Consider the following 20268-nt stretch of genomic DNA (forward strand, 5'->3'; position numbering starts at 1 on the left):
CAATAGTATGTGGTCCTCCAGTTAGGCAGTATCATGTTGCATACACACAGGAGAGCCGAGTTAAATTTGTATGGACATCCTGAATTCTGGCATTTCCTGACTTTTGAGTGCTTGACTTTGCAACCTTAAAATCACTCTTTTAAAATATTTTTTCCCCAGGTGGGGTGGGGACGTTTGTTTGTTTTTGGATGTAAAAGAATACACAGAAAGCTCTGTGCTTAGGGCTCTGAACCTGGGTTCAGTTTCCACCTCGGCCACAGACTCCCTGTGTGCTCCTTGAACAAGTCATGTAGGGTGTATTTAGAATACAGAAGTATTTAGGCACCAAAATCAATGGGAGTTAAGTATCTAAGTATCTCTGTGAAGTAAATAAATTGGTTAGTCTCTAAGGTGCCACAAGTACTCCTTATCTTGGTGATGATGGCTCTACGTGGCTCTGGGAAGAAGGATAAAGGAGTTGGAGGCGCAAGTGGTGTTCTCGTCCATCCTCCCCGTGGAAGGAAAAGGCCTGGGTAGGGACCGTCGAATCGTGGAAGTCAACGAATGGCTACGCAGGTGGTGTCGGAGAGAAGGCTTTGGATTCTTTGACCATGGGATGGTGTTCCATGAAGGAGGAGTGCTGGGCAGAGACGGGCTCCACCTTACAAAGAGAGGGAAGAGCATCTTTGCGAGTAGGCTGGCTAACCTAGTGAGGAGGGCTTTAAACTAGGTTCACCAGGGGAAGGAGACCAAAGCCCTGAGGTAAGTGGGAAAGCGGGATACCGGGAGGAAGCACAGGCAGGAATGTCTGTGAGGGGAGGGCTCCTGCCTCATACTGGGAATGAGGGGCGATCAACAGGTTATCTCAAGTGCTTATATACAAATGCACAAAGCCTTGGAAACAAGCAGGGAGAACTGGAGGTCCTGGTGATGTCAAGGAACTATGACGTGATTGGAATAACAGAGACTTGGTGGGATAACTCACATGACTGGAGTACAGTCATGGATGGTTATAAACTATTCAGGAAGGACAGGCAGGGCAGAAAAGGTGGGGGAGTAGCACTGTATGTAAGGGAGCAGTATCACTGCTCAGAGCTCCGGTACGAAACTGTGGAAAAACCTGAGTGTCTCTGGATTAAGTTTAGAAGTGTGACCAACAAGAGTGATGTAGTGGTGGGAGTCTGCTATAGACCACCGGACCAGGGGGATGAGGTGGATGAGGCTTTCTTCCGGCAACTCACGGAAGCTACTAGATCGCATGCCCTGATTCTCATGGGTGACTTTAATTTTCCTGATATCTGCTGGGAGAGCAATACAGCGGTGCATAGACAATCCAGGAAGTTTTTGGAAAGCGTAGGGGACAATTTCCTGGTGCAAGTGCTAGGGGAGCCAACTAGGGGGGGCGCTTTTCTTGACCTGCTGCTCACAAACCGGGTAGAATTAGTGGGGGAAGCAAAAGTGGATGGGAATCTGGGAGGCAGTGACCATGAGTTGGTTGAGTTCAGGATCCTGACGCAGGGAAGAAAGGTAAGCAGCAGGATACGGACCCTGGACTTCTGGAAAGCAGACTTCGACTCCCTCAGGGAACAGATGGCCAGGATCCCCTGGGGGACTAACATGAAGGGGAAGGGAGTCCAGGAGAGCTGGCTGTATTTCAAGGAATCCCTGTTGAGGTTACAGGGACAAACCATCCCGATGAGTCGAAAGAATAGTAAATATGGCAGGCGACCCGCTTGGCTTAATGGTGAAATCCTAGCGGATCTTAAACATAAAAAAGAAGCTTACAAGAAGTGGAAGGTTGGACATATGACCAGGGAAGAGTATAAAAATATTGCTCGGGCATGTAGGAAAGATATCAGGAGGGCCAAATCGCACCTGGAGCTGCAGCTAGCAAGAGATGTCAAGAGTAACAAGAAGGGTTTCTTCAGGTATGTTGGCAACAAGAAGAAAGCCAAGGAAAGTGTGGGCCCCTTACTGAATGAGGGAGGCAACCTAGTGACAGAGGATGTGGAAAAAGCTAATGTACTCAATGCTTTTTTTGCCTCTGTTTTCACTAACAAGGTCAGCTCCCAGACTGCTGCGCTGGGCATCACAAAATGGGGAAGAGATGGCCAGCCCTCTGTGGAGTTAGAGGTGGTTAGGGACTATTTAGAAAAGCTGGACATGCACAAGTCCATGGGGCCGGACGAGTTGCATCCGAGAGTGCTGAAGGAATTGGCGGCTGTGATTGCAGAGCCCTTGGCCATTATCTTTGAAAACTCGTGGCGAACGGGGGAAGTCCCGGATGACTGGAAAAAGGCTAATGTAGTGCCAATCTTTAAAAAAGGGAAGAAGGAGGATCCTGGGAACTACAGGCCAGTCAGCCTCACCTCAGTCCCTGGAAAAATCATGGAGCAGGTCCTCAAAGAATCAATCCTGAAGCACTTACATAAGAGGAAAGTGATCAGGAACAGTCAGCATGGATTCACCAAGGGAAGGTCATGCCTGACTAATCTAATCGCCTTTTATGATGAGATTACGGGTTCTGTGGATGAAGGGAAAGCAGTGGATGTATTGTTTCTTGACTTTAGCAAAGCTTTTGACACGGTCTCCCACAGTATTCTTGTCAGCAAGTTAAAGAAGTATGGGCTGGATGAATGCACTATAAGGTGGGTAGAAAGCTGGCTAGATTGTCGGGCTCAACGGGTAGTGATCAATGGCTCCATGTCTAGTTGGCAGCCGGTGTCAAGTGGAGTGCCCCAGGGGTCGGTCCTGGGGCCGGTTTTGTTCAATATCTTCATAAATGATCTGGAGGATGGTGTGGATTGCACTCTCAGCAAATTTGCGGATGATACTAAACTGGGAGGAGTGGTAGATACGCTGGAGGGGAGGGATAGGATACAGAAGGACCTAGACAAATTGGAGGATTGGGCCAAAAGAAATCTGATGAGGTTCAATAATGATAAGTGCAGGGTCCTGCACTTAGGGTGGAAGAATCCAATGCACCGCTACAGACTAGGGACCGAATGGCTAGGCAGCAGTTCTGCGGAAAAGAACCTAGGGGTGACAGTGGACGAGAAGCTGGATATGAGTCAGCAGTGTGCCCTTGTTGCCAAGAAGGCCAATGGCATTTTGGGATGTATAAGTAGGGGCATAGCCAGCAGATCGAGGGACGTGATCGTTCCCCTCTATTCGACACTGGTGAGGCCTCATAGAATCATAGAATCATAGAATCATAGAATATCAGGGTTGGAAGGGACCCCAGAAGGTCATCTAGTCCAACCCCCTGCTCAAAGCAGGACCAAGTCCCAGTTAAATCATCCCAGCCAGGGCTTTGTCAAGCCTGACCTTAAAAACCTCTAAGGAAGGAGATTCTACCACCTCCCTAGGTAACGCATTCCAGTGTTTCACCACCCTCTTAGTGAAAAAGTTTTTCCTAATATCCAATCTAAACCTCCCCCATTGCAACTTGAGACCATTACTCCTCGTTCTGTCATCTGCTACCATTGAGAACAGTCTAGAGCCATCCTCTTTGGAACCCCCTTTCAGGTAGTTGAAAGCAGCTATCAAATCCCCCCTCATTCTTCTCTTCTGCAGACTAAACAATCCCAGCTCCCTCAGCCTCTCCTCATAAGTCATGTGCTCTAGACCCCTAATCATTTTTGTTGCCCTTCGCTGGACTCTTTCCAATTTATCCACATCCTTCTTGTAGTGTGGGGCCCAAAACTGGACACAGTACTCCAGATGAGGCCTCACCAGTGTCGAATAGAGGGGAACGATCACGTCCCTCGATCTGCTCGCTATGCCCCTACTTATACATCCCAAAATGCCATTGGCCTTCTTGGCAACAAGGGCACACTGCTGACTCATATCCAGCTTCTCGTCCACTGTCACCCCTAGGTCCTTTTCCGCAGAACTGCTGCCTAGCCATTCGGTCCCTAGTCTGTAGCGGTGCATTGGATTCTTCCATCCTAAGTGCAGGACCCTGCACTTATCCTTATTGAACCTCATCAGATTTCTTTTGGCCCAATCCTCCAATTTGTCTAGGTCCTTCTGTATCCTATCCCTCCCCTCCAGCGTATCTACCACTCCTCCCAGTTTAGTATCATCCGCAAATTTGCTCAGAGTGCAATCCACACCATCCTCCAGATCATCACTCCTCATCTGGAGTACTGTGTCCAGTTTTGGGCCCCACACTACAAGAAGGATGTGGATAAATTGGAGAGAGTCCAGCGAAGGGCAACAAAAATGATTAGGGGTCTAGAGCACATGACTTATGAGGAGAGGCTGAGGGAGCTGGGATTGTTTAGTCTGCAGAAGAGAAGAATGAGGGGGGATTTGATAGCTGCTTTCAACTACCTGAAAGGGGGTTCCAAAGAGGATGGCTCTAGACTGTTCTCAATGGTAGCAGATGACAGAACGAGGAGTAATGGTCTCAAGTTGCAATGGGGGAGGTTTAGATTGGATATTAGGAAAAACTTTTTCACTAGGAGGGTGGTGAAACACTGGAATGCGTTACCTAGGGAGGTGGTAGAATCTCCTTCCTTAGAAGTTTTTAAGGTCAGGCTTGACAAAGCCCTGGCTGGGATGATTTAACTGGGAATTGGTCCTGCTTCGAGCAGGGGGTTGGACTAGATGACCTTCTGGGGTCCCTTCCAACCCTGATATTCTATGATTCTATGATTCTATGAGGGCCATATGAGTAACTAGATAGATGTAAATATTTCACAACCAGACTACTCAGGTAAAATTTCCATTGAAATCAATGGGTCACACCTGAGGTGCTGCCTTGGATTTGGTGGGAGTTGCAGATACCCAGGTACCTATCAGCATTTAGCCCAAGAGAGTTTTGCTTGATTAAATGCTTTAGGATTTGGCTCAGTTTCCAGCAAATCAGTTATTTGTCCTTCCTCTGGGGGATCCAACAAGGGTCCAATCCATGCAGGTGCTGAGCTCCATCAATGTCCAATGAAGTGGTAGAACATGCAAGTACGATGTGGACTTCAGTATTGCCAACCCCAAGCATTCAAAAATCATGAGTCTGACCCCTGCAAAATGAGATTGGCTTAAAAATCCTGAGACTTTAAAAAATAATAATTAGTGGGCTCTTTTTATTTACTGTCTGGTTTCCGAGCCTTTAGGGTGCACTCGGGTTGTGGTTTTAAGCTTTTCCTCACAACCTTGATGAAAGCTGAGATTCTCACATATTCACATGACTCCAGGAGCGAGGACTTGAAGAAATACATCAAATATCATGAGAAAAGTTGAGCAGAGAGCTGAGTCTCCAGTCCAAAGCCAGCAGCAAAGTTGGGGATGGAAGCTAACGATTGGACCAAGCGGAGGATACTGGAACTGGGTACCTTCCCACTAGGGGCTACCACGTGTAGTTTTTCACCACCGGCGGGGACCACATGCGCAGCAGGAGCCTGCTGAGAAAGAGCTGCTTGAAAGCACTTCTGTGCACATTATGGAAGTTCCATCTTCTCTGTAGGAAGCACTTCCTTGTCCTGCAGTTTGGGTTTTTCTCCCATCCATAGTTGGGTGAGATACAGGAAAATGTGTGTTCTGTGGAAAGTAGTTCATTTAATGGTACGTGTACTGCTGTTGCATTGGGTGTCAATGCAAGGTGAATGGGGAACCATCATCAAGCAGGGATCAGTTCCTGGCCCTACACTACAGTATTTAACCTTTTTATCAATGACCTGGAAGAAAACGTAAAATCATCACTGATAAAGTTCCACGGCCTGTGTTCTACAGGAGGTCAGACTAGATGATCACAATGGTCCCTTCTGGCCTTGGAATCCATGCCTGAGCACTCTGTATTGCTGTGGGTCACCTGACCCCTTTTGCAGCTGGCCCAAATAAGTCACAGCACTGATGCATATAATTAAAGACCTTTGGCTGCCACTTTATTAGCAGATTGAATTTAGCTGGAAAGTAGGATGTTGCTTAGCAGCATCCCAGGTCCAAGTGATCCTATGAACCCCACATAGACCCAAATGCCCTGGGGCACAACTATGCCCTACTTTTCGGAGGTGGACAATGGTAAGACAACCCCACTCTTCATCCCTTCCCTGTGGAAGGAAGTAGGCCCTTTGCCATGCCTGTACTTGGTACTAAGCCTTGTCCCCATCACCAGAGTCACCACCAGCAGCCATAGCCAGTCTAAACCTGCATTTGGTGTCCTAGAGAGGCCAATTAGCCAGGGATTCTGCAACAGGTGTTTCAGTATTGAACATATTCATTCCCCACTACCTAATGCTGATATTTGTAATATTCCATCCTCACCTAGCTCTTTATAGGAGTATTTGAGACCATACAACAACAGGGTCTGGATAATGCCATCTCGACAACCAGATGTCCCTTTTAACCTGAACCCGCAAACTAACCTCTTTGTAAGTAATGCAATCGTTGCCCACAAAGTGAATGATAAGGACTGTGGAGCCCAGAAGTCCCTTCCAAGGCTAGCGATGATGGGATGAGCAGCTTCCGCAACAACCCCTTGATGCTGTGCCAGGACATCTGGAATGTAGAGGCTCTGAATCCAGCTGTGTGCCTTACCCTGGGCTCTCTGTGTGCTTCTGTTCCCAATGAATGCAGCTGTGCCCACCAATCCAGATATTCACAGAGGAATCCAACTCTCACAGTCCCTAGGTAAAAGGGGAATAAAAGGATATAAGCAATTACCTGGCACAAAACCTCTAGGTTGTCACCTCTACTCAGCCTTTTGGCTCCTGGCATATGATGAGAAGCAATCCAAGCACCATCTCAGCTGTGTCTGGGTGCCTGATGCATACAGCCAATGATGGCGATAGACGTGGCTGCCTCCATGCAGCATAAGTGGGCGTCATACTGCTCTCGACACAGCCATCGCAGGCTAGTCCCTTCATTAAAATGCCTATAAACCAGCAGCCAACCATCCCTGTGCATGACCAATTGCCCTTTGCCCACTAAGTGTAGAGAGAGGTGCCAGGATAAATTGCCCTGCTCCATCTTTCATGCAGGAAGGTCTATTCCTCTGAACTCACTTGATAGGTCTATGGAAAACAGGGCTGACCCATATTTTCCCATTCCCCCACGGGGGGTTGCTTAATTGCAGTCTATCCTTGGACACACATGGGAGGAGCTTTCCCAAGCAAAATGCCTCCCAAATCATCACCCTGAAGACTGTCCTAAATAGGATGTAGTCCTGTTTATTCACCTATATGGTCCCAGGCACCTTGTAGCACTTGGATGACAAGGATCCTTCTGATTAGCACTCCTCCTTATTCTCATCACCCTTAGAACATGGATTCCCCAATTACCCTGCAAAGACCAAGAGTTCCAGCTAGCCAAGAACAGAATCTTATGTCTCAAAGGCATATTGCAAGGGTGGATGGGGAGACAGCCGTTGCCTGACCAGCTAGACCACAAATTGAGCAATCTAGATTTCTGGCAAGGCCATCGGTAGCCCTTGTTCCTATCAGAAAGAAAAGGAGCTGAAGAAACTGCCCCAATAACTTCTCCCAGCTCTCTGGGGCCGCTGATTTTTCTAGAGAGCCATGCAAGATCTGAACTGTTGAGAGTCCAAGGGACTTTGAGAATTTGGAGCCAGCCCTTGCAACTTGTCTATACGGAAACAAGATAAAGGCATCCTCTATGCTGCTGCTCATTCCTGTGAAGTGCCTTGTGATAAAATAGGAAGAGAAGCAGGGTCCCTTTTTCTGCCACAGGGCAGAAAGTAATGTTATGGGAGCCGACAGGAGAATGCCGTGTGACCTTGCGTAGGCCACCTGCAGACCTGTCACTAGGTCAAAATAATATTGAATACTAATGAACTAGGCAACAGGGTAAAGCTATTTTAGTCACACGGTGCTCAGATACCATCGCAATGGGTGCACAGAAAACCCTAGACAGAATAGTTAGAGATAGATGATCCTGTCGCGGCCCTTCTGATTGTGCATTGCCCTCAAAAGAAAATAAAGGGAAAGCAAGCTGGAAACTTTGTTCTTGTTTGTTTACTAGAACAACTTGGAAATCATTTGTTGTAAATTCACCCCCTTCCCTCCCATCCCATGCTGAAATGATCGTTTCAGCCATAAAATACAGTGAAATTTCATTTGCAGCATATGGAATTGGGGACGTACCGGTATATTTTCTTATGCAAGGGAAGAGAAGCATGGTTGGCTAGTCTCTAATACAGCTTAGAAACGATTATATAGAACAAAGAAGTTAGTTACCATCAAAGATTTTAATGCCAGAAGGGACCATTATGCTCATCTAGTCTCACGTACGCCATAGATCCTCGCCCAGTGATTCCTGCATCAAGCCTATCGCTTGTGGTTAAACTACAGCGTGTCTTTTAGTCCAATCCTGATTTAACTACTCCAAGAATCCCCCTGCCCCTTGGTGGGTACATTTGTTAAAGTAGATTTGGGTTCTCCCAATGGTTCATATATTTTAATTTAATCAATAAGCTATAGTTAGTATCTGAACGAGTGTAATCTTATCACGGTGTCGTCCCTTTGCAAGAAATGAATCATATGGATTAGAAGGGACTCTGAGTGGGTTTAGCTCATTCAAACATATAAAGTGGAGGGACAGTGCCAAATGTAAGACCCTTTTCATAAATATTGACCTCTGAAGGTGTGTTGCCTAGTATATGCTGGCTAGCATCTATCTATCCATCTCATATTAATAATATATATGATCTACCATCTATCTATCTATCTATCTATCTATCTATCTATCAGTGTGCATTAAGCACCAATAATATTAAGCACACATATTGTAACAGTGATATAGCCTAAAATGGCCTAAACCATAGTCCTGTTCACTTATGCTAAGAATCCCATAACTCCTTACATTTGCTGAAGTAAGTATTTGGCATAAGCGGATAGGAAACTTGTCAAAATCAAGATACATTCGTTCTATGTCTTAGTACAAGCTAGGGAGGTACCTTCTCGGAGCAGTACCTGGAATGCTAGTATCCAAAACAAAGATAAGGAAGGAACAGAACAAGAAGTTATAGAAGTGGGACAAACCGATGGGTTGGATTTTAATGACATGTACAGAGATGTATAACTTGTAAAATCATCATATAAATAATATCAGGTGAAATGTGTGTCTTGGAGAGCACACCTTATATATAACGGAAATGTAACATCGCTTCCCAGAGACTAGTATCGTACTGAACCTTTTCCCAGTACTGTATCATTATTGGCTTATAGCAGTAAACCTGACTGACATTGGTTATTTGGTCTCCTGGGTATACTTCATAACAAACCAAAGTGTGATCAAGCAATTGACCATACCATTTATCAACAGCAGCCTCATTATTCCAACAAATTCTGGGCTGTTCTAGAGTTTGGACCATTAAGTTCCCTGCATCAGACTGAGGTAAGAGTAAAGCAAAAGACATGGATGCCTTTTAGCAGTGCAAGGCATCTATCTACACAAGACCCACAGAACACCTTTAACTGGATATTTTACAAACTTATACTTGATGCTGGTTTAAAAGTTGTTATACTTTAAAAATTAGAGTAGGAATCAAAATAATACTTAACTCTTATAGTGCTTTTTGTCAGCAGATTACAAAGCACTTTACAAAGGGGGTCAGTTTCATTAAGCCCATTTTACAGATGGGAAAACAGAGCCACACAACAGTGAAGTAGCTTGCCTAAAGTCACCCTGCTTGCTAGTGGTAAGAATAGAACCCAAGTCTTTTGAGTCCCCATCTAGTGCTTTATCTAGTAGGCCACACAGCCTCTCCCTAGCACTTCCTTTATGTTTTACATCATCCTACTTTGCTTTTTCATTTGTGTTTTAATTTAGGATATGTCTACACTAGAATTGTAAATCAACCTATATTCTCAGCCGCTCCTGCCATGAAATTGACAGGACAGCTAACAGCCGATGTTAGAGACATAGTGTCTATACAGATTCTGCGTCGCCCTAAACACAGCGACAGAAGCCCTACGCCTCTCTTGGAGGTGGAGTTATTATGTTGCTGTAGCAGGGCACTTACATCAGTGGGAGGAAGACTGTAGTGTAGACACTTTAGGTCGGCATAAGTTGCCTTATGTTGATCTAAATGTGTAATGTAAACCAGCCCTTAGCCTTACAAAATTCTACTGCCCTGCTTGAATGGGGGCAAGTAATATTGATTGGTGAATGAATAAAATATCAATTTTCCCACTACCATCTTTCTATTAGTAAAGGGTTGGTGCGTAGATTTTATGGCTGGGCTGTTACATTTTCATTTTAATCATTATTATTATATGTATCACACTAGTGCCTAGGAGCCCAGTCACGGACCAGGACCCGATTGTGCTGGGAGTTGTATGAACACACGACAAAAAGACAATCCTTGCCACAAGACCTTATGGTGTTGCAAGGCTGTTTTAAGTAACTTTTTTTCCTATCTCCAGAGAGTTAATTCATGTTTTGAAAGTAGAGACTGCATGACAGGAATTAGTTTGGTTTTCCATTTTTCTTATACATTTATTAAAAATAATCATATTTCAGTTTTTGCTTTGAGATTGGGATTTCATTTAAGAACATGGGAGCGTTCCCAACATTTATTTTATTTCAGAATATATGGATGTCTGTTCAAAGAGAGAAAACCAGGAACAATCCCCATTCTGTGTAGAGGGAACGTCTCCCCAACTGGTAGAATCTTTCAAAACTGGTAAAATCTTTTAAAAGTGCAACCACTGTACCTCTTGGAGGTGCAAAGTAAGAATCATTTGTTCCATACCCCATTCATTTTCTCATTTTACAATGGATGCAGATGATTTCAAATCATTTCTCATCTTCTCATGGCCGATGTGCACAAAAAGCTTGAAGATGGTGCATATGCTACATGATCCTGTTTTGGTTTTGCTCTCATGTTTATTTTCATCCTGAAATTAATTGCCCCATAATGTCTGATTGGCTTTATCAATTAGCATTTGCTGTAGGGAAATACGTTAGTGCCTAATAAAGCATAATGATTTTTTTTCTTATTTGCCAAGGGGGTTATTAATAAACGTCCCCACTGGGGTTAGAATGTGCTCTGGTGTTTGCTTTAGGGGAAACAAGGGATTGTAGGAAAATCCTAACCAAACTGAGCTATAATTAGAAAGAAAGTGTTAGCAATTAGAACTATATGTTAGGCTGCGCCCACTGTAGTCAATAGCAAACCTCCCATTGACTTCAGCGGTAGCATGACCAGACTTTGTTTTCCACCTCCAGAAGGTCCTGAAGTGCTGGGTTTTCTTTTGTTTTTAGCTATAATGAGAAATATTGCATTGTTTGGCCTTGCCCATCTCAGAGCATGAAAGCATTTGCACACTGGGTAAAATCCTGACCAGGGCGCCAGAACAAGGGGGCCAAGGAGCCATGGCCCTCCCACTTTTGAAAGTGGACGGGCCTGGCCCATCCACTTTTCACCATGAGCCCCTCCCTCTGCCCCTCCTTTTCCCCCTGAGGCTCCGCCCCCAGCCAAGCTGGAAGCTGGAGCCCGGCCCAGGAAGCCCAGACAGCTGTGGGGAGCCACAGACCCTCCACCTACCCTGGGTGGGAGGTCTACGGGGGTGGGGACACAGGCCAGGGGCTGCTCTCAGGCCCCCCACCCCAGGCAGGTGGAGGGGCCCGGGCTCCCAGAGGTGGGTCTGATGCATCCCCGGGAGCAGCCCGTGCATGGGAAGAGGAAGTCCCATCCCCCCTGCAGCCCAGCTGGGTCTTGAGCCACGTGCATGGTAGGAGCCACCAGTCAGTGTGTTCCCAGCCCTGCCCATCCCCAGCTCCAGGAGCACCTCAATAGTCAGTGAGAGGGACAGAGAGTCCAGTCCTGCCCCCCAAGGCGGCGATTTGCATCTCCCCTGGCTGCTCCTGACATCTGAACCAGATCCGCCCCCGCCCTGCAACTGCTGCCTGGGAGGGGCATGTGAATCAATTTTTCTGCAGGGAAAGAGTAAAATCTGCAGGGCACATTAATTCTGCACTTGTGCAGTGGTGCAGAATTACCCCAGGAGTAAAACTTTGCATTGTAAACCTTTACTTAGAAAAATCAGGTATAAATATTAGATATTGAGGGTCTTACTCATTGGTGGGTCCATTGTCCACTTGTCTCAGGACCCAGTGGTGGGAGAAAGCATAGAATCACAGAATCATAGGCTTGGAAGAGACTTCAAGAGGTCATCTAGTCCAGTCCCTTGCACTCATGTCTGGAGTGAGTATTATCTAGACCATTTCTGACAGGTGTTTGTCTAACCTGCTGTTAAAAATATCCAATGATGCAGATTCCACAGCCTCCCTGGGCAATTTATTCCAGTGCTTAACCACCCTGATAGTTAGGCTGGACATTAGGGAAAACTTCCTAACCTCCCTTGCTGCAATTTAAGCCCATTGCTTCTTGTCCTGCCCTCAGAGGTTAAAGTGAATAATTTTTCTCCCTCTGCCTTGAAACAACCTTTTATGTACTTGAGAACTGTTATCATGTCCCCTCTCAGTCTTCTCTTCTCCAGACTAAACAAACCCAATTTTTTCAATCTTCCCTCATAGGCCATATTTTCTAGACCTTTAATCATTTTTGTTGCTCTGCTCTGGACTGTCTCCAATTTGTCCACATCTTTCCTGAAATGTGGCTCCCAGAACTGGACACACTACTCCAGCTGAGGCCTAATAAGCGTGGAGTAGAGCAGAACAACTACTTCTCATGTCTTGCTTACAGCACTGCGGCTAATATATCCCAGAATGGTGTTTGCTTTTTTTACAACAGGTTACACCGTTGACTCATATTTAGCTTGTGGTCCGCTATGACCTTCCCTAAACTGGAGCCAGTTGTTATGGCTCCTACTGCAATTTGTTGCAGCCTCGGGGTTGCCCTTTTTTCTCCTGTCTTTGTTTCAATTTTTGGTGGTTTCGGCTCCGTTGCGACAAGATCCTTTCCCCTTCACACCTATGTCCCCGACTCTGTAAGGCTCCGATGGAGAAATCTAGCCCTGTGGAGAATGAGAAGCAGTAGAAACTATTGTTGATTTCTCAGACTGGGGGATTCCCAGGCTACTATCAGAGCCTGGTTTACTTTCAGTAGACGGGTTGAATATCTTTGCTGAGGGGGGGTCTTGGCTCATATTCACTGGCTTTGATTGCAGGAAAAAAAAAGAGCAGCCGTCACATTGGCTTTGCTATATCGGCTCTGGATTTAAATGCCCCAACGCGGGAAAATGAAGCAGTTAATAGAGTCGCATAGCAATGCTAACTCATCCCCATAGCTTGTGCTTGGGTTGATTGTGCTCGATGCAGCAGTCAGTGGGAGAAGTTTTGTGGCCTCTGCAGGAAGTCAGACTAGATGATCACAATGGTTCCTTCTGGCCTTAAATTCAATGAAGCTATGAATCCTATTTATCGGGTGGGTAATACACTTGCCCCTAAAGACATTAATACACCTCTACGTAGATATAACGCGGTCCTCGGGAGCCAAAAATTTTTTACTGCATTATAGGTAAAACCGCGTTATATCGAACTTGCTTTGGCCTCAAACATTTCCGTTATTAATAGTCACTTCCCGCCCCCTGACTGAACCCCTCAGAATCCCTGACCCATCCAACCCCCTCCGGCTCCCTGTCCCCTGACTGCCCTGACCCCTATCCACACCCTCACCCCCTGACAGCCCCTCTGGGATTCCCACGCCCTATCCAACGCCCCTGTTCCCCGTCCCCTGACTGCCTCGCCCCCAGAACCTCCAAACCATCCAACCCCATCTGCTCCCTGGCCCCTGACTGCCCCCCGAGACCCTCTGCCCCTTTTCCAACCCCTCAGCCCCGGCCCGGCACCCTTAACACGCCACTCAGAGCAGTGTGTAGGAGCCAGACCCGCTGACGGGCTGCTCCGTCGGAGCATGCAGCCCCACCACCCCCAGAGCACTGCTTTACCACGCTCTATCCGAATTTGTGTTTTATCGGGTCGCGTTGTATCAGGGTAGAGGTGTATCTTAAGGACACATTTGGAATAGAAAAAACAGCATATGTGCAATGCAGCTAAATCATTTCCTAGCTTCTGTGCACTTAAAATTGTGACCTTCCGTTTAACCGTTTGTCTTTCCATGTTTTTTTCATAGGAAAAAAAAGGACCAGTTGATGATGCTGAGCTATTCGGCTTAAGGAGATTACGAGCGCTTGGACTTGCAGAGTTTACAAGCTCAGTTGGTTGCACCTGTGGAGTCTGTAAGGAACAGAATATACTCTCGCGGGGCTGGACCATGCCTTGTAGGCAAAGGCCTGTATTGGGGGCAGTGAAGAGCTAGGACATTGCTCTGCCTCAGCTCTTAGGCATGCCAAGGCAGCAAACCGACTATTGCAAGGCTTTATGGGTTTGGCTTTTTGCCCCACATGTAGCTGGCCAGCTCTGCAAGGGGCAGCAGAGCCCTTGGCCTTGACTGCTCCCAGACATCTCCGTGATCCTAAGGGCATCATGTACCCACCCCAGTGATGGATTACCGCGCAGACCGACAGGGTTCATGCCCAGGAGCCCCAGACAATTTGGGGCCTCCGGAAAAATCTCCCCCTGCATGGCCCCAGGGCTGGAGGAGCTCTCACTGCCCACTCTGACCCCGGGGCCACAGCAGGGGCACAGAGCTTCTCCGGACTGGGTGCTGCAGCGGGGGTGGAGGAGCAGAAAGGAGCGGGCAGGGCCGCAGGGAAAGGGGCAGAATGGGGAGGAGCTGTGGGTGAAATGGGGGCAGGGCTACAGGGGAAGGGATGGAATGGGGCAGGGCCATGGGCAGAATGAGGGCGGAGCCAAAGGGAAGGGCGGGGTCACAGGGGGAAGAGGCGAAATGGGGTAGGGGACACAGGTGGACAGGGTGAGGCAGGGCCATGGTTCCAGTGCCGGGGCCCCTTCCCTTACTCTGGCCCACGGCCCCAGGAGACCTTGACCTGCCTCTGACCCACACAGGAATAGACAGAGAACAGCATTTTGTGCAGAGACTACATTTCTGCTTGGCCTGTTGTAGGAAGGGGACTATTGGCCTCCACGGGTCACCCACATAAGGATGAGGCAGAATTTAGCTGACAGTGGTCTTGGATCCACAAGAAAGTAAGGCCCTGCCAAACTGAGGAGCTCCAAAGGGGGATAAGCTCTCTCCTGTGGAGCTGGTGGGCTCCACAACCACAGGGGCCGGTTCCACAGCCCAAAGGAGTCGATGGCGCCTTAACAGCATTCCCCGTGATCTCCCCGCACTTCAGCTTCCTCTCCAGAGTGGAAATTCCAGTTGAAATTTCTCAGCTAGTTCCCCGTGGCACTATGTTTTGTACAGAGCAGCAAGTCTGGTTCTTGGGGTTACTGGTTTTCCGACAGAAATAAGGATACCGATAGAAACCAGATGTATTTCAGGAACACATGAGGGCCCCTACATGCTGGTCAGTGCACATACACCTACACTCTGAACAGACATAACAGACTGGAAGTCAAGTAGAATCTCCGAGGTCTGACACCAGAGTTACAAACATTTCAGAGTTACAAGCAACCTCCATAGCTGAGGTGTTCAGAGCTCTGAGGTTCTACTGTATTACTATTGCCATTTTTGGGAGCTGGGGGCGGGGGGGGCAATGGAAGTGCAGAGAGATCATCTGATTGGTTTAATCTAAAACTTTTTGTGAGCCTGCATCATTTGCCTAAGGTCACAAACGAAGTCTGTTGCAAAGCCAAGAACTGAACCCGTATTGCCTAATTCTCACAAGACCATCCTCCTTTGGGAAATGAAATCCTGATTCCAGCCAAGTCAATGGCAGAACTCCCGTTGACTTCAGTGGAGCCAAGATTTCACTCTTGAGGTCTACTAGAACTTCTGCCAGGGGTCTTGGGCCAAAACTAGAAATTGCAGTTGCAGTTTAGAATCTTAACCTCTGAAAAGCTTTGATTATAGAGACAGGTGAAGGTTTGACTGGATCTGATTTCCTCATCCCTAGTTTGGTGTGAACATGGACATGTCACCTCTGGACAGATACCTCTTTAGTCACCCTTTCTTAGTATTTTTAATTTCTTTAACTGTCACAAACAGTTATACATTAAAACAAATGGATGATTTAAATTTACAAGCATTTTTGAACCCTAGAAACCTGTGGTTGAAAATAGAGCTGCTGGTTGAATTTCCCCCACTCCACCTAATGTATAAAAATAACACCAAGCTTTTCAGCTACCAGCGTTTTCTTAACCACCACAAAAAATCGTACAACCCGTTTTAGATGCTTTGACATAGTCTTTAATTTTCGCTCACAACTGTGGCAATTAGAAAGTGTACTTAATGGAGTGTCATGTTAATTGTGGCAGGGTTAACCAATTTCTCCATTTAATTGTCAATTGATTAACCTATTGAAATGTTAAGTGACTCAGTTTCCTTCCAGAGCAAACAGTAGCAACATATTGTAGCTTCATCAGCTGGAGGGAATACTCATTTGCCCAGACTCAATGTGCTGGTATTTCTCTACACCTCCCTGAGCTTTTAATTAGATGAGCCAATTTTACATGTATTTGTCTGCGGGAAAGGTTATCAGTGCTTTAGCTGACCTGCAGAGACAAGGTTGAGCCTAGCAGCCTTAATAGAAAAGGTTTTCAGCTATGACTGTTGTACTTGATTGCATTGTAATGGTAATTAACTGGAGACTTTGCCTTCCTCGCTGTTTTTTTGTAGTTCTAACTATGCAATGAGATGTTTCCTCTGTCATATATATGCACTTATTAAGCACTCACTGGATTCTAATATGCATGCAAATAGTCAAGAGTTTCTTAAGGCTAATACTCTACTATGTAGATTGTGGTGCCATTAAGTCACTGCAAATATAGTAGCCTGCAGCACATTTGTAAGGTGGTTGTTTTTAAAAAAAAAACAAAAAACATGGTATGGGAACTTCTTTATTTTCCTGATGTCTTATTGCCCAGAGGATCCACAAAGTATAAAATACATATTGACAGATTTACATTAAAGAATGAGACGGAAGATGGCTTAGTTTTTTGGTTTGGTGTTTTTCTTAAGAGAAGATTCAGATTTTTGGTGCAGTTTTCTACATTCATGTGGAATTTATTATCATTTCCCCACATTTCTATTAGCGGAGGGCTTTAAAGCCCTCGGCGTTGCCTGTCTTTCTGCATGTTCTTTTTACAGTACAGCACTGTCGTTTAATTACGAGACAATCCGCCACAACTGAGCAAGCATGATCATCCTTGATAATGTTGGTAGCGAGCAACTGAGACAAAATGATTACAAACCTATGTTGCCCTCAATAGTCCTTTAGAGGATTTCTCTCTTAATAGTTCTGGCTCATTCATGTTTGGTTCAGCACATTTGTTCTTTCAAAGAAGGCGTAGATTAGAAGAGTTTCAGGGTAGGTTAATAACTCAACTGAAAATGGCTGCTTGCATTGTCAAAGCATGTTCCTGCAGTTGCTTGGTGCTTTCTTCAGTTCTGCCTCTCTGCAGCTTTGGCCCAGTTGGTAAACAGCTTAAGTCCAGACATCTTTTCATTCTCTGCGCAGCGGATTGAAATAAAAATGCATATAAGTGGCGACTGACTGGCGCTAGCCTAACAATAGCCTGTAACATTATGCATGGGTATTTACATAGGAATAAGGCCTTAGTAAAGAAGATAGGGGCAATTAATGACTAGGGCCACACATATAAGGAAAGTTTGTCCAATCCTTTCTTCAATAAAGATCTTTTGTAAAGTGCTATGGAAACTCATGGAGGCCCCCAAACAGATTAAGAGTGGGACTTCTGTGGTGTTGGGTTTTTTTTAACTTTAAGTTAAAGGGGCCAAATTTTTAAAGCTAAAATTTAACTTTTCTACCGTTAGGTTGTTTTTGAATCTATTTTGTACATCTTTTTTAGGTAATGGGGAGTGTTTAATAAAGGAATAAATATAGCAGCGTGTCTGGCTTAGGAGGGTAGTGGAATTAAAAGAAGCTAAGCAAAGCAGTTGCAAGACCCCGGCTATTCTCATTACTATATGTTTGAAATTTATGCTGATTTGTATGTATTTAGGACCTGATTCTGATTTCGCTTATACCAGGGAAACTACCCTCTATTTATGCCAACGTCATGAGATAAAGAGACAGTCCTTTAGGATTTTTATCTCTCTTTTTTTCCCCTTCCCCCTTTTAAATGTACTTAGTAATTAAATAACACTTTTAAAAAGAGAGAGACAGAGAAAAAAATCTTAATGACTTGGATCTTGATCTTGGTTATTCCTCTGTGCATATGGGATGACTTCAAGGGGAGCTGCCGCGTGCACATATCTGAGGGCAGAATTTAGCCCCCAAGTCCAAGTTCCCACAGGGCTGGTGAGGGCAGATTGGGCCCTAGGGGATTTAATATCAGGTGTCACAGCTATGAATAAGATATAGACCCTGGCTCTACGTGGGGGGATTTTTGCACGAGTGCAAACCCCCAACACAGATATGCTGCACTCCTGGAAAACAGTGAGCTTCCACAAGTGACTTACCCTGCTTTGCACCAGTGCAGTGTGTCTATAGTAGGGTTTGCGTGAAGCTGGTGCAAATTTCCCTGGTTTAAACAAGTCCACATTCACAGAGGCACATCAGCACCCAAAGATTCACAAGTGATTCTACTACTATTATTAGTGGTGTTTATTATGGTAGTGTCTAAGGATCAACTCAGAACGGGGCCCCATTGTGCTAGGCGCTGTACAAACACAGACAGGTAGACTGTCCCTGTCCCAAATTGCTTACAGTGTAGGCAGACAAGGCAGAAACAGAGCAGGGTGAGGGGCTGTAACACAAGCAGAGTGGCAATGTGATGGCAGCAATCGTCACGTTAGTTGCACAGTTATAAATAAAGAAAAGTAGCAATAGGAGAATTAGGGATGGGATTCTCCCACTTGCCTAAGTGATTTCGGAACACAAAACTGAATGACTTGCAAGGGAACGTGTGGACTTTGGAAAATCCATCCTTGGGATTTTGGTACATCTCATGCTGCTTCTCTAAGGGTCAAGCTGTGAGCTCTTTACTCACTTTCATGAGCCCTTATTCCCATTGCCTGCCATGGGGCTGCTTGCGTGAGAAACTGAGCATCAAGATGAGTAAGCCCTAATCTGACCCTACCCTTATGGCTACACTAGAGAGAGGAGCTATGCCATGGAGTTGCTTTGGCAATGTAAGGAGAACTAGTGGAAAAGCTCACAGGAACCATTTAATTAGCCCCATAGCAACCTTCTCTGAGTCTGTATCCAGATATTTAAGCAGTTTTCCTTGTAGTTTCACCTGTCTCCATGGAGCTGGCAATCTTTTTGTTTTTATCAGTCTGCAGAGGCAAATCTGTAGATGGTTTTACTCATATTATGGTACCGTTACAACACCTGTAGTTTGAATATACCATGCCAATTGTTTTCTTGTATTCTCATAATTATCGGCTCCCATCCACAGTCAAACACACTCTGTGCTGCTCTGACCGGCGATGGCTTTGGCTTATACAGCACCTTTTTCAACTGTTTATCAAAAGAGCAATAGCCACTGAGTGAATAAATATCTTATTGGCATGACAGCGGGGCACCTATGATATATTCAGAGGGCCACATCTTCCGCTGTGTAAATTGGTGCAGTTTCATTGACTTCATTTACACCAGGATCTGGCCCCAGAATATCTCTTTCCTGATTTATGTTCAGAAAGAGATTTTTTTACAGCAGAATGTAACTCTGAAAGCTAGCCCCTGTCATGTTCCTTATCTTCTAGAAATAATTTTAAAGCCACTCCCCTGTGGCATCTAATTCCTAAAATGCCATGTGTACATTGACAGGGGGGAAATACATGTTAATAACTCAAATGTGTGGTTCTCATGAAAGAAACGTGTGTGTAGCAGAGAATGCCACTCTGCTTCAGCCCTGAAAAGCTACAGAAATCAATGCCTCATTCAAGGCTATTGATCAGCACTAAATTAATTAGACTTCAAGGCTTATGGCAGTTGATAAGACAACTTGTTAATTTAGTCAATGATAGTGTTTTCCCTAAAGCAGCAAATACCCTCTTGCTCAGAAAAGACATCTCAAACACGAGCAAAGAGAGTGTGTTTTGTTGGTTTTGCTTCCGTTAAAAACTCACTTGTACATTTAAATGAAGACTAGAATTGTAGGGGAAGATAGTTTTATTTACTCCTGTTGGTGTTCTCTTGCTCTAATATGGTGTCGCTACCGTCCAATGTGATTTACTAGGGCTACAGCATACATTTAGCATCTGCGACCCCAATCCTGTTATTCCGTTGACTGTGTTGTTCGTTTGGAAAGGGGAACACTTTCCAAATGTGCAGGGTTGCTTGTTTTTTTTAAATGGCAAGCATG

The 20268-nt window shown here is 45.5% G+C and overlaps 1 long non-coding RNA gene across 1 annotated transcript in view; it reads right to left on the minus strand.

Moving 5' to 3' along the window:
• The window catches only part of LOC119566480, a 94840-nt gene that overhangs the window by 13541 nt on the left and 61031 nt on the right, over positions 1-20268 (minus strand). Inside the window, exon 2 of the long non-coding RNA XR_005225637.2 lies at positions 6348-6608. This is a non-coding gene — a long non-coding RNA (uncharacterized LOC119566480). The remainder of the gene's footprint in view (positions 1-6347; positions 6609-20268) is intronic.

This window comes from Chelonia mydas, chromosome 6 (assembly GCF_015237465.2).
Source record: "Chelonia mydas isolate rCheMyd1 chromosome 6, rCheMyd1.pri.v2, whole genome shotgun sequence".
Lineage (NCBI taxonomy): Eukaryota > Metazoa > Chordata > Testudines > Cheloniidae > Chelonia > Chelonia mydas.